The sequence below is a fragment of the Lissotriton helveticus genome (assembly GCF_964261635.1).
Source record: "Lissotriton helveticus chromosome 1_1 unlocalized genomic scaffold, aLisHel1.1 SUPER_1_unloc_14, whole genome shotgun sequence".
NCBI classification, from domain to species: domain Eukaryota; kingdom Metazoa; phylum Chordata; class Amphibia; order Caudata; family Salamandridae; genus Lissotriton; species Lissotriton helveticus.
In genome coordinates, this window is record NW_027611653.1 from 1,228,422 (window position 1) to 1,242,772 (window position 14,351).

Genomic DNA, 14,351 nt, shown 5'->3' on the forward strand with positions numbered 1-14,351 from the left:
TTCTGAGTGTTGCCTTAACTCCAGTGTATTTCCGCCTGGCCTCCTGTACCATGATTGTAAAGTCTGGGTATAGGGACAGCTTGGAGCCCTGCCATACCGTTTCGCCCGGTTCTCGTGCCAGGCGCAGGGCCGTGTCTCGATCCCTAAAGTTCATGACACGGGCAGTGATGGGTCTGGGCGGGCATCCAGGATTGGGCCTTGGACCTAGTGATCTATTAGCGGGTCCTATCACAAAGCCCATAGTGAAGACTTCTCTACAAAACAAGTCTATCAGGATTGTTTCTACCAAGGTGTCCATGTGACCAGTGGCTGTCGATTCCGGAACACCCAAAATGTGCACGCTATTTTGGCTACTGCGCACCTCTAAGTCCTCTTTCTTGATTGCGACGTCTTTGAGGTAACGTTCCATTCGGCCAAGCCTTTTCAAGGATTGCGCCATTCCATCTCCTAGATCTGATGTATGCGATTCCACCACATCGAGTTTTCTGTCGTGAACTTGGATCTTCGATCTCAGATCCGCCATGTGCTTATCTAGGGCATCAAAGCGCACATCCAGGGCTCTGAACCCCGCTCTCATCTCTTGTAGCAGGGAACCTAATTGGTTGGTATCACCCTCTAGTGTTGTGTCTTTCTGGTCACCTTCCGCCATGTTGTCAGGGGCTTCTTGGGCTACTTCGGTGACCTTTTCGAAGGGGAGAAGATGCTGTTTGGGGTCTTTGTGGCCCATACCGCAGTTCCACCCACCAAGTATTAATTAAGCCCAATGCCAGAGTATTCTGGTTATGGCCGCAGAGCAGGTGCAAGTAGCTGGCGAAGAGAGATTAGGCAAGCAGAACTGATCGGCAAGGAATGGGCATCCAACCCGTGTTTGTATTTTCTTGGCAACAGGGGAGGTTCTGGGTATTTCACTATTGTCTCCCACAATGGAGCTTGTGGCGCAGCAGTGGTCGAGGCACAGTACTTCCACGGAGCAGGTTGTTTGAAGACAAGGCAATGTGCAGTGGGCAGTTAATATTTCAAGTTTGCTGCAGCATAAATTGGTGGCTGGGGCGGAGACACTGCTGAGGTTTGGATTCCGTTTTTCGCTCCAGGAGCATCGCAGCCACGCCAGGAAGCGTTACAGCAATGGAGAACTGCGGGGGAAGAGCGCAGGCCGCGGCCGAGCGAGTGCATATGCGGGGAGGAGATCCCCAAGGGCACTTTGGAAATGCTGTACCAGGTGTCGACGGGGGAGCGATCACAGGCACCATCCCTGTGTGCCCCCGCGATCAGCGCAGACATAAGAGTGACGCGCTTGGACCGTCAGAGGTCAAACAGACCTCCCGCCAGTACCGAGCACCGCTTTGCCCACAATGTGGCCGCTCAACGCTCCGGCCCGTGGCCCGGTGACTCACAGCACCCCAGCTGCTGGCTCAGTCCCTCCTCCGCCACACCCGGTGTCTCCTCCTATCGTCGATTCCCCCATCTTGAAAGTCGTCCGTTTGCCTGGAGTCGCCGATTTCTGCCGTTCCGGTGGTTTTCTCGCAGCACCGCAGGGAGACTTTTAATCAGGATCCCTTCCGCTGCATTTTGGCGTCTTTTCCCTGCCTGGTAGCCTCGCTGGATAGCGGGACATCACGTTGTTGCAACGACTGCTGGCAGAGCTTTAAAGCCGAGCGACCATCTTGGTCTCTGTCTTGGCCTCGCCTCTTACCTCTTCTTCAGCCCTAGTGCCACTGTGCCTGCTGCACTAACAATAGCTGTGCCTATGTTCTCTGTCCTAGGAGCATTTTGAACTTTGACCCCTAGCCTTCGGTGCCCTGAGAGTTGGTTGCACTGGGCTGTTTACATTTATGTGCCCTGATGTGACTCCATCTGCCCTCATATGAACCATACATTAGATAAGACCCTTTCAACTCTGCGATCCGGAATGTTGTAGAAAAACAGAACGAGAAACAGCAAAGGAGAAACAAAGGTTATGAAGTGCGTGTGTGATTAGGGTGACCAGGTTCCCCAGATTTACCAGGACAACCCCAGTTTTTCAAATTTCAAGAAATTTGTCTCCTGTCCCTGTTTTCATAGAGGGTTAACTGAAAGAGGCACATTTTTATGTATTCCAAAGGAGGACTGGCTAGTTTCTGTTATCAGAAAGCAATTTAATTAGCAGGTATGAAGCGGTGTTTAAATTGGCATTTTATTTATTTCCTTGGCATTTCGCTGTTGATAAGCACTGTCATCCCATACCCCTCAGTTGAGGTAAAATAGTCGTCCTTCTTTTAGTTTTCAAATGTACAGTTTTTTGTTGTTTTCAAAATCTGGTAGTCTTATGTGTGACCAAAAAAGCAAAAGAGATAGAAAGATAGACTAACCCCCAGATTCATCAAAGTCATGTTTTGCGAGTCTTTAATAGCGAATTTTAAGGATTCGTTATTAAAGACTCGCAAAACGGGATGCATGCAGGAATTGCAATATTTTTTGGGATTTCTACTGATTCCTTATTTGCGTTTCGCTAATTGCTAATCGCAAATAAGGAATGGCTTTCCCATTCATTCCTTATTTGCGATTAGCAATTAGCGAATCACAAATAAGGAAGTAATTTCAAGGGTGCCAGGGTGTCCTAAGGCACCCCTGAAATGCTAATGTTCACTGGTGTTGCTCACACACATGTCCCAAGGACATGTGTGTGTGTAACATACAACTTAGAAATATGCACTAAAGTGCATATTTCTAAGTTTTTGCTATTTACCACGTAGTTAGACTTCACGGTAAATAGCGGCCCCAGATTGCGAATTCGCAATCTTGGAATGGTTCATGCATTGCATTTAAGGAATCGCAAATTGCGATTCCTTAAATGCAATCGCAATTTGAGAACTCGCAATTATTTGCGAATTCTTAAATTGCGAGTGCATGAAACCTTGATGCATCTCAAATGCCATTTTTGCGGGCGCAACCGGACAAATTTTGCGATTTGCACCGTTTGCGCTTGCAAAAATGCTTGATGCATCTACCTGTAAGAGAATGTGAAAACTAAGTGAGAAATAGCTTGAGAGAATGAAATAGGGTAACAACCAGAGCAAAACAGAAACAAATTAACATGAAAGTGACTGTAAATCAAGGGAATTATAGAATAGAGTGAAAAAGTCAAAGGTTAGCATTTAGAATTTGTGAGATGATGGATATCAGCCAGAGATTGTCAGATATGGATCCCCCTTATTCAGAGTGCTTAAAGGTGCACACTCTGCAAGTAGGGTGGAGAGTGAGAAAGATGAGAAGGGAGAGCAAGAGGAAACCTAAAGGTATCAGAGAACAGAGTGAAAAAGAGGAAAGAAAGAGGGTGATGCAGACAATGGTTGATAAGGGCAAATAAGGCAAAAATAAAGAGAGAGATAAAAGGAGACAAAGATGAGGATTAGAGAAGAACTGAGGGAGAAAAAGAGCAGCAGAGGTAGCAGAAGAGAACAAGATCAAGGGAGCGAACATACAACAGACAGTGAGACATAAAAAGTAAAAGCAAGAATAAAATGAGCGAGAAAAAAACACATTGAAAGAAAAAAAAGGCTGTTGAAAAAGAGGAAGAGAGTTAAAAGAAAATAGTGAGATAATAGTGGAGAAAGAAAGTGAGAAGCTAGAAAGAGAAAGTAAGAGATAAATTAAGACCATGAAGGTCCACTTGAGTGAGGGAATGAGAGGCTGAAAAGGATAGAAGAGGGGCCACATTCGTGAGAGACATTCGTTAGGAGAGAAAGTGAGGTGGACTGAGAAGAAAGGCTTCATTGAAGGAATTTGTGATGTTAAAGGTTTTTATCTCATAAATTGACGTACTTTTCATAAATACTATTACCAGGCGCTGGTAGCAATGTCTTTTGCACGGGGATTTACTAATGAAAATCAAAACAATTACACCACTTGTAGGTGGTGGGAATAAAGAAAAATCAGCAATATTGATCCATTAAAAAAATTCAGGATAAATAGTTTTGAAGTTAACTCACAATAGAATGGTACATAGACTTTCAGTGCCAACTAATTCTCACAAGGAAATACTGTCTGTACACTGCTGTTTTAGGGAAAAAGTATGCCACAGAGTAATCGCAGGCACATCTGTGAAGTATAAATAGTCCAGTAATCATGATCTATACAAGACTTTGATTGCCAACGGTCTGCACTCCAAAGAGTAGGCAGTCGAAGCAGTTACAAATGGAGGCTGCATAGATTGAGAGAGAGAGAATTTACTAACTAGCCTATGGCTTAACTGGAAGATCCTATTATAAATTGATATCTTTGAGCGTAGAGGTAAGGGCTGAGGAGCACCTTTGGTGTCAGTGAGTACCCGTAAGTGGATAGGATCACTCATCAGTGAGGCAGTAAAGCCAGAGTCTCAGAAAATGCAGACCACTGCCAATAATCACATGTGATACAAAAGGGGATGATGGATGGAGCGTTTGAGCAAATCAAATACTCACCCCCAGTCAACTGATCTGGGTTTAATCCATCACCATTCTTTAGCCCACTCAGCCACCCCATTTCAGACATGGCTATATGCAAATCAGTCTGACCCTGTGCCTCCTGGGAACAGTCCAGCCCGAACTGCCAAGCCATGTCTTCCATGGACCGGAAACAAGCATCCTGGGACCGGTTTCGGATTCATAATCCTCATCAGCCAGGCTATCTTGAATCCAGTGGCCAAGTGAGCAAGGGACTCACGTCTGAGCATACCCTGCCACACTTGGGGCGAACAAAGCGATACAAAAGGGGATGATGGATGGAGCGTTTGAGCAAATCAAATACTTACCCCCAGTCAACTGATCTGGGTTTAATCCATCACCATTCTTTAGCCCACTCAGCCACCCCATTTCAGACTTGGCTATATGCAAATCAGTCTGACCCTGTGCCTCCTGGGAACAGTCCAGCCCGAACTGCCAAGCCATGTCTTCCATGGACCGGAAACAAGCATCCTGGGACTGGCTCCGTAATTTCACATTAAATATATATAAATGATAATAGCAATCAAGCTCTCTGTTCCCTTTCAGTCTTCTAATCAGACTCAAGGTATTTACACAAATGTCCGTTTTACTTTAACGTTCTTCACTTACTCAATGTCCATAAAGTCCTTGGATTGTTTCAGAAAGAGTTTCAAAACGTTCTCTTGATTTATAGAAGGTCAAGAGGTCTCTGCCACAGTTCTGATAAAGTTTAAATTCTTACTGGTATGTGTTCAAGCATGCTAACGCTTTACCATTCAGAGCGAGGTGTTGCTGGGCAACCCTTTGTTGAATCTCTTTTCTTTTCTCTTTTGCAGGAAATCGGAAACGTGCTGGGAGAGGATTTGGAGCCGGAAATTCAGAAACAGGAAGGAACGTCTGAAATGTGCTCCGAACAGCAAGAACACAGCCGAAGACACTGAGTGAAGACAGGGAAGGAAGCAGGGTGGAGCGCTGAAAAGCTTCGGATGATCTGCCACCCAGGTCCGGAGTCTGGTGAGTGTTTAGGCACGAAGCGAAGCATCAGGAACCAAGTTGGTGGAGTTTAAATAGCTTTGGGTCTCAGGTTCTCTCACATGTGCATGTGAAGGTGATTTGGGCCTTAGATCTTTCCCAAGTAATTCACGTGTACATGCCAAGACCGTTTACACATGCAGGAAATGCCCCCCCCCCCCTCCCCCCCAGGTCTTTGTATGTGACGGGGTTTATCCAAATGCAAGGCATGGAAAGATCTGACCAATCTTGGAGTATGTACATGTGTTTCTGGTTCCCAGGATCTTTCTGACACATTATATCCCTTCCTGTCAATTAAATACTGTAATTGACCATGTATACGTTTTGCATCTATAATGCGATTTACTTCATTTGCAATATTGCTCCAACTACAACAGGTGGAGGAGGGTTGTCTTTTCGTGTGGAGGGATCATGTGGTTTGAGCAAAGATACATGAAAAACTAGGTGGATGGCATATTCCGAGGGCAAAGTTAATCTCATTGAAACTGGATTCAAAATGTTATTTATGGGAAAGGGGCCAATTAACCTAAGTTTTAGTTTCTTGGGGCCTTCAAACTGGATATTTCTGGTTGATAACCAGACGAGAGCCCCTACTTTATAGGGTGGTGCTGGTGTTTTGTGTTTATCGACTGAGAAACAGACCACCAATCTGCATTGGTTCCACGTGTGTGGTCTTTTCTTCTGTTTCTTTTTTCTCAACTCTAAAATGCCAAGTTCTTAAATCACTTCTGGGTCTTTCACTATTTCGCTCTCCCAATCAGTGATCTAACTTAACCACTAGATCTAAAAATCCTGTGTAGTCCTCAGGCAAATTAACAATGTGTGCCAAAGAATCTTTTAATTCATCTCTAAGGCCCGATAGAATAAAAATATTCTTTTCTCCTCCGACCAGTGTGTTTCTGATAACAATCTGTGAAATTTGTTACATAGTTTAAAGATCCTTGGACCCCTGGCGTAGATTTAAACGCTTGTTATCGGATGCTTGAATAAAAACATGTTTGGCAAGTAAACTGGACATAGCTGTTTTAAAAGCAGCTAGATTGTGCAATAAAGTTTCATTTGTGTCAACCAAAGGCATAGCCCAGGTGGGCGACACGCCTCCTAAATAAGAGATGATGAAAGCTATCTTGGAAGTGTCGGTGGAAAAAACCTGCGGTTTACATAAAAAGTGTAACTGGCATTGGCTCAGAAAAGTAGTAAAATGACTACTACCACCAGTAAATCGTTCCGGGTTTGCCAAGGGAACTGGGATTGGAGTTACCACGGTGACTTGCAGGTTCTGATCATTGTTAGGGCCTTATGTACTAGGGGAAAAAAAAGATGAGGGACCAAATTTACCAGGAGCAATGATAGGTTCATTTTCTCCTGGTTGTGAGTCTCTCCAATTAGTAAATTCTGTTCGGGTTCTATCCAGCTCTTGTCTAAGGGCCTGGTTTTCCTACCTTAGTTCCTGAATTTCTTTGGTTAGCTTCCATACTAAAAGGGTTAACTGAGACAAATCCATGTTGTCCTGTAGTGTAGTTCCTATATTCCCAATAGGCTCTGCTCATTGGAATAATATATCCTATAGATTTGAGATAGGACTGAGGTCAACTAGGCCTCTATCGAATATACGAAACTTAATTGTGTGTGTGCCAGCGAACTCAGAGGTCACTAGAAACTTTCTCGAATACACAAGAAGGGATTAGTTTCTGACCACCGCATAATCATGACAACTTTGTTTCCCAAGAATAAGAATATATCTCTTAGAGTCGCGGAACCAATAGATAAGTATTTCTCTCAGTCAATCGTGCATGCTTAGTTTCTACAGAGTTGCAGAGAAATAGAGAGACAGGCTTTTTCAATAAAAGGTTTATTGAACAGTCTTCTTTCTCATGCAAGAGAAGTGAACTGCTACAATCGTTAGGCAGACTTCAAAGTATAATGCGTACAGCGTAAATAGTAATATACAATAATACTGTAAGAGCATTATATGGTTTCTAATCCATATAAAAATACATACATAAATACACAGGCTAAAATACTCCCTGGTGCTTCGAAAATACGCCTACCCCAATGTACCTAACCTAAGTCTAGTACGCTTGAAGAAGTAGGTATTGTGTAGCATAGGTTTTAGTTTTCTTTGCCAAGAATCTACCAAAGGTTCCTCTAGGTTCTAATCAGCTCCATACCTTGGTTAGAATGAAGGAGGTCTGGTATCTCAGTCTCAGGACTCGATTTCCCAACATCCCGCAAGGGGAGCCGGAAACACTGGAGCTGGATTCTCGTCAGGAGCAGGGCAGCTTCCTGATCAGTGCGTCAGCTGGAGAGTCGGCGTCCTTCGGCACTTGCTGTAGCAGGCTGTATCGGGCAAGTAGATAGACGAACAGCTCCAAACCACCGTAGTTTGCCACAGCAAGTGAAGGTATATTTATACCTTGAAGGTGTTTAGGAATGCCATAGTTTGACGTAAAGTCGGGCATATGAACGTCATAATGAACCCCTGGGGAATAGTTGTTCATTGTAAGTATCTGAGTTCTTGGAGAAATCAATATTCAAGCAAGGAAGAGTTCCCTTACTGTTTAAGCCGGTTTTCCAAGAAATCGTTGTGATGTTTGGTACGGGTGGAAGTAGCCATGCCTGTATTTGGGTAGCATGGGCTTTATTATTATTATTATTTTTATTATTATTATTATTTGTGAATTTTATATAGCGCACAGCTACCCCAACGGGGTGTCCCGGCGCTTCTGGGTATACTAAGCTGGATCAGAAACTGGGGAGAAGTTTTTAGCAGAAAAGGAAGGTTTTGAGCGCTCTACAGAAGGGGAGTTATTCCTGTATCATCCGAATGGAGATGGGAAGTCTGTTCCAATGAGAGGAAGCGGAGACTTGGAAGGTTTTCCCTCCAGAACGTGTTTTTTTTAATCTAATTGTGGCGAGGAGATGTTTAGAGCTAGAACGGAGAAGGCGAGCATTTCTGTAGGGGCGGAGGCAGGAGACAAGATATGCAGAGCCCTTTCCTTTTTTTGCCCTATGGGCGAGTGTGAGGGCTTTGAATTCTGCTCTTTTTTGGACTGGCAGCCAATGTAGTTTTTTCCGGTAGGGGGAGATATGCTCTCGTAGGGAGATGCCGCAGACCAGGCAGACTGCGGCATTTTGGACTGTCTGGAGACGGTGGAGTAGGCTTTTCCTAAATAAGGGCTTGATTTCTATGCCTATATAAGGGCAATGTGAATTGTACCTATATAAGGTCATGAATCGGGAAAATTCACTCAGGGCCTAAAACACCACACAACACCCACTCCACTTTCTTAAGTACGACATTACTAAGTTCTAAACACATAAAAACATATCTAAACATGATATGTTAAAAACCCACCCAAAATACATAAAAAATGCATTAGAATTGGTTGTACACAAAAAAAGCATTTGTGCTGTACGCATTTGAAGCAATGTTTCATTCAAAGCAGATCATTTGATACTTGAAAATGCTATCCGAATGAAACACAAAAATACATTTATGAAATGGCTCTTAAATACAGAAGAAAAAGTCAAGACCAATTCATGGCAGAATATATAAACTTGTTGAATGTGGACAAGGTCAAATATTGTCTTACTTGGAAGATTTTTCAAAGAATTCTGGTTCTCTATGAATAGTTCTACTTTAAGCAGATTACTTTGTGCCAAAAAATGAAAAGGTACAAATTTGGAAAACAAAAATTAATCATAGAAAAAAGAGTTCCAAAGTTAGAAACTTTGTTTTGAAAAAATTTAAAAAATGAAGGTCGAATTCAGAGTCTCTCAGACACTGTGTGCCAAATCAAAAGTCAGTGTTATTGTTTGGGGAAAACATCAAGTCTTCTAAGTCTGTAAAGAATTTGTCTACCATTGTAGGTGAAAGTTGGATTACCTCGTTAAGTTGATCAATCGCACATAGATGTGAAGCATCGCCGTCTGCGTTAGTAGCTTTAGCAATGTTTGAATTTGAAGGAACCTGTGTGCCGCTTTCCACTCGTACCTCAGCAGTAGCATGGTGCGTCTGTGAGATCTCAATGAATGCTGTCATCAGGATTGGTAGCCGTTGGGGACAACACAGTGCATGAGCCGTTACTGGTCCAAGCAAAATATCAACATCCGTTGGCAGGACTAATGGGAGTGTGAGACAGATGTCTAACACACATTCTTCTCCGCATAGCAGGTATCGTAGAACAAGTAAGATGCAATCTTGCCAGATTGGTCTAAATGACATAAACCATGTAGTATTCAATTCTCTTAAACGAGTTAATCCCAAAATTTGGACTATGCGCTCACAACACTTCATCACCAGTAGAGTGTTCTCCATGGTGAACTGGGTATCGCTGGTTATTTGGATTGCCATATCGGCGCAGTAGGAGCAAAAATAGTATCCCTGCTGCAAGTCCCAGAAGGAGAGGCAGTCCGCCAAACACAGAGTGCACGAAGTTTGGAAATATGCCTAGGACTGCTTCAAAAGGTGCCAACAGTCCCGAAAAAACTGTCTTAAATACATGTACCATACCGCTCGTATCAGACATGTTTAAGATACAACTTAACATTTCTGAGAACTGTATAGGGCAATTTGTTGTTAAAAGGGCATGTATCTCTGCAGAAGTCCTTGCGACTTTTAGATCATACGTCTCTTTGGCCGAGGTCAATGACACAGTTTTTTGCAAAAGAATGGCTTTCATTCTGCTTAAAGTATCAATTAGTATAGCAGATATGTTCAGTGAAGGCCAAAGTTGCGACTCCCAGTCTGTCTTGGTTTTTGGAAACAATACTTGCATACAGCAAGTGACCCTGGCTGACACAGTTACGAGATAGGGCAAACCTGGCAACATGCCACAGCAGCTGTGATCATTCAACATGAGGTAACTTCCATTAGAAAGTTGTCCAAAAATTGGATCAATCACTGCAGCTGGTGAACCTTGCAGGTGGCAGGATAAGTTGTTAGAGGAACCATCGCAGGCCCTGTGTAAATTAATACCCTGGCAAAGGAGAGAACCGCTTAGTGCGTTTTCACAATTTTTACCACTAAGAAACACTTATTTCCCCCCACTCCAACATCTGTGTGTATGGTAAGTCCCAGGATGTCTTGATGTATTCTTTACCCAACCTTTCATATGTGCCTGCTGGTATATGTTTTAAGCAATACTGAAAATGGAAAATTGTAATAGGCAGAGTGATTGTTCAGTGTATTATCCATTCTGTGGCTGGTCTTTCAGCGACAGTTAATGGCAATCTTTCCAGTTTTTCAATGCGCAGCACCATATAGTCTGCTCCCCTCTGTGCCAGATTGATCTATCAGTGAGATTAAATTCTGAAAACAGTGACGTGGTGTTGATTAGGCGCCAAGGCACATAGTCTGAATGTAGGTTTTGTAACATCCAGCCTCATAGCATTATAGAACGTAGTTGTGACTGACCATGTTGCAACATGACCAAGTCCTGTTCTATTATGTCTATGGCAGAGGATGCTATGCTGTCCAAAGAATATATCCTGGATGACAGAACCGTTAATCCATTGTCAACTACAGAGAGAGATTTCTCTAAATGAATACGATCAATTTCTCGTATTCGTTCTGCAGTCTCTTCCATGCTTCATTATACAATGCATAGATACCGGCATATATAAAACGTTTATGACGCGGTTTAGTAGGTCCTTGTAAGGAGTCCCTCAGATCAGCTCCATCTTTAAATAAAGAGAAGTGTTGTTTTACTTCCTTTAGTGTAGATTTGTTTAGCCACTCAAGGCACAGTTTCCCTACACTGTATGATGTTACTATTCCTGGATGCTGTCTCTGAACATATCTTGGATCTGGCCTAGTGAATGTGAACCCTTGTGTCTTTTTCAGAAATCTATCTTGTCAGGTGTTTGTGTCTGTGGGCCAGATTAACCATTTTTTCCAATCAGGATCTGTTCTGTTGTGAAGCAAAATAGTATGTGCGTCGACCTCCCCCACTGTAGTGTTGTTACTATCAGGTGTAGTTGTAGGTATGGACGGTTTGTTCAAGTTTTTTATCTTGGCTAACAAAAGACAAGACGTCTGTTGGACAGTGTCATTCAAAAACATTATTTGCTCTGGGATGATGCAGGCTCTAAATAAGGCTTCCAATCCATGCACTTGTCAGTCTTTTGTGCCCCAGACAGTTTTTGTCTTAATGTTGTCTTTCCAAAAGTCAAAATCTAGTGAAGACAGGTGAGCATAAAAGGCCGCAGAATAAATTTGCTTGGTATTTTTCAACATACTTTTCATTCCTGTCTTATTAACATTTTTAAAGTAAAATGATTCTGGATTTGAAACATTAAAACCTGAAAAGTATGGAAATTTGCCATAAAATGTTTTTGAGCTACCCTTTGGTGGCGTAGGACAATGTTCCTATTGGTTATAAGTTAATACATTCTAGGATTTGCAGATTTATGCAAGAAATGATGACCATAGTGATTATAACAATACATTTGCTCATAACCCGATGAACCTACTAAATATTCACGATTTGTGAATTTTGCAGACATTTCTACATCTGACATCATATTATTAACAGTCTCGAAGTCCCAATCATCAGAAAAGGTACTAGATGAAACAAAGTCGCTCAAGGAAATCTTGAACTGGTGTGGAATCTTCAACAGCTCCGACGGACCAAAAATGTCATAATCAGTTCTGTCCCAAGCATGTAACTCCTGAAAGCCACCTAGATGACCCCGGTAGATGATCGATGGAGACGGGGTAGCAAAGTCTCAGATGAATACAGACTCTGATACCGACACAGGCAATCAGCTTTCCGCTAAAAATCCAGGTAGCCTAGTCCCTATCTCTGAAGACCTCGCACAGAGCCCTCACCACCTACAGAAGGAGGACTCATCTGTTGGAGCACCCTTAGCAGTATTATCAGCGGAAATCAAAAACAGGTTTAAATATCAGAGTCGAATCAGTTGGAGATAAAGAAGGCCTGTGAGGTAATGGAAAGAAAGATAGATGACCTCAGTTGCGGAACTACATCATTAGAGTAGGACGTCATAGAGCTTAGGGAACCGTACAGACAAACTGCGCTGAAATAGACAAACTAAGGACTGCAGAGAGAGAGAATTTGGACAGGGTCGAAAGGTTGGAAAATTTCCAGAGACAAAATAATTTGAAAATCCTGAAAGTAACTGAAGGCAGAGAGGGTGATGATATTAAATCATATGTAGTAAAATTAATTAAGAATAAGCTTCAGATGGAGGAGTTAGAAGAGGATATAGCAAAAGACATAAAACGAGCCCACAGGGATTCTTTTAGACTTAATACAAACAGGTCTAAACCCAGGAAAATTTTAATTAATTTTCTAACATATTCTATGAAAGAGAAAATACTGTCAAAAGCCCCGGGGATGAAATCTATTGAGGCGGATGGTGCTAGATACGAGATTAGATCAGATGTTTCTGCTACCACCTCTAATAGGCAGTGGGAGATGGGACAAAGGATCGATAGGCTAAAGAGCTTAGGAGCCTCTGTACAGCTGAGATTTTCAGCTTTTTTAAAGGTTATGTTAAATAACAAGATGCACATCTTCCATTCTGTAGAAAAGTTGGACGATTTTATTAAAAACTTACAACCAGGGACTAGACCTCTCTCCTGAATTGTATCACATTATTACTACACTACTACATTATTACTACACTATTGGGATAGGGCGTAAAATCCTTTGATCTTATCCTAAGGGTATGAATTTTGCAAGCTTAATAAAAAGGTAATGGCAAAATTCATTTGGATATAATTTTTTTACACCTTATATCTACTTTCAAATATCACGTCTGCTTTGGGGGGACACCCATATGGCCTTGGTTCATGAAGAAATAGGGGAGGGTTTCCCATGGGGAGTGGGGTATTGGGAGAGCACAGGATGGGGAGCAGTGGGGTAAAAGACAAAAAAAAGATCCTCTATTGCCTCTATAAAGTTTTTAGTGTTGATTAGGTGTTTGGAGTTTTGGTGCTGGTACTTTGATCCCCTAGAAAGATGGGTGAGAAGGGACGGAAAACAATACAAATTTAAATCCTGTCCTGGAATGTCAATGGTCTTAGAGTACAAGCGAGGCGGGACAACATTCTACATTACCTGAAGGATTGTTCAGCCCAGATCATCATTGTGCAGGAAACCCACCTATCAAAGGAGGAGTCCTTGGATCTTTTTAGGGCCCAAAACTGGATCTCTCAGGTAGCTTGCACATCCCATACGGCTGTAACAAAGGGGTTGATGATTTTAGTAAAGAGAGGGGCACAGGTGGTTCTTGGGGCACAGATTTCTGACAAAGCTGGAAGGTGGCTAATCGTTAAAGCTAAGATCTTGGGGCAGGCCTTTACTCTAGTCGGACATTATGGTCCAAACAAAGATGATGTCTCTCCTTTAGGAGATTTGCTAGCAGAATTAATAGAATCTCCGGATCCAATCATTATGGCAGAGGACTTTAATGCTGTCTTAGATCATTCCCTAGATAGAACTTCACACAGCAGAGCATGCGTCAATCCAAAGATGTCCACATTTATCAAGCAAATTATGGCTCAGCTGGGGCTTTGTGACATCTGGAGACAGAAGGTAGGGAAAATAAAAGGCTTTACCTTTTATAATAAAAAATATAGGCACCAGTCGAGGATTGACTACTTCCTTATCAACAGTAATCTGGTAGATTGGATCCAGAAGGTTGAGCATGTGGGAGTTCATCTGTCTGATCCCTCAGCTGTGGTCCTACATTTGAAGTCACAGGAGAGACTCCCCCACTTCAGATGGACTCTAGACTGCACAATTCTGCAAGAAGAAGTAGTTATGGCAGCACTATCTAGGGAGACAATAGAGTTTTTCCATCTCAATCAGGGGTCAGCAGCACACAGAATAATTTGGGATGCTTATA

At 42.6% G+C, this 14,351-nt stretch overlaps 1 protein-coding gene and 1 long non-coding RNA gene across 2 annotated transcripts in view; one reads left to right on the top strand and one right to left on the bottom strand.

Annotated features, from left to right (window-relative positions):
• The window catches only part of LOC144805540 (uncharacterized), a 215,678-nt gene that overhangs the window by 48,670 nt on the left and 152,657 nt on the right, over positions 1 to 14,351 (bottom strand). The window lies entirely within an intron of this gene.
• Positions 1 to 14,351, top strand: part of LOC144805553 (uncharacterized) — a 37,596-nt gene that overhangs the window by 6,155 nt on the left and 17,090 nt on the right. Inside the window, exon 3 of the long non-coding RNA XR_013605539.1 lies at positions 5,276 to 5,453. This is a non-coding gene — a long non-coding RNA (uncharacterized LOC144805553). The remainder of the gene's footprint in view (positions 1 to 5,275; positions 5,454 to 14,351) is intronic.